This window comes from Acyrthosiphon pisum, unplaced genomic scaffold, assembly GCF_005508785.2.
Source record: "Acyrthosiphon pisum isolate AL4f unplaced genomic scaffold, pea_aphid_22Mar2018_4r6ur Scaffold_21435;HRSCAF=23984, whole genome shotgun sequence".
NCBI lineage: Eukaryota > Metazoa > Arthropoda > Insecta > Hemiptera > Aphididae > Acyrthosiphon > Acyrthosiphon pisum.
The window spans coordinates 6,762-7,668 of NW_021770902.1; positions in this window are offsets into that span (position 1 = coordinate 6,762).

Sequence of the window (907 nt, forward strand, 5' to 3'; positions counted from 1 at the left end):
ACGGAAATCGTTGTAAAATAAACACATTAGCCGGATCTTTCCGAAGTCGGGTTTTACCCGGCTTATCGGCTTTCCAGTTACCACTGCATGTTTATAAATATGTACTATACTCCGGCCCACGAGAGTCCATACGTAAACCGCGCATTCATATAGTAATACGTGACGTCTGTTTTCTCCCACCATGATGCCATTCCCACTATTCGGCAACGTGCCGATGCGCAGTGACGGACGCGTTCTGACATATGGACTCTCGTGGGCCGGAGTATACGTACATAATATTATATTATAAATTGTAATTTTAGAACATCGATTATTAAAACTGGTGGTTAAAAATAAAAACTTATGTTGTGACGGTCGGTGGTCGCCGATCGGTCAATTAATTTATAATACTGTATATTAGGTAAAGGAGGTACCTACCTAATGATGTCGATAATATTTAATTCAATATCATTGAAAACATGAAAAATTAGCCATGGTACAATATCGTTTACCAACAACGGACAACGGTGTAATTAAGAAGGGGGAAGGATTTAGGTGTCGTATACTCGTATCCTCAAGACTTTTTTTAAAGTGGCAAACCATATTTAAGTACTAATTTAACTATAAATATTATAATTTATATAGGCATTAGATTGTATACGTGTATAATAGGTAGTCTCAGGGTCAGACGTCGGTTTGGCTAATAATTTTCTTTAAAAATAAGTTTTTACCTAGGTAATTTTATTTTCTGTTTAGGTAGTAGGTACAATTATTACCTATCATAACTTACTATAACTATAGTCCAATCTCATAGACATGGCATTAATCATTCGTTAGAAATATTTTGTGTTAAATGTGTATAAGTTAATATAAATAGGGTCCAAGTATGCTCGGGCAACACCTTAAATATGGGTGGGAGGGTATTGAT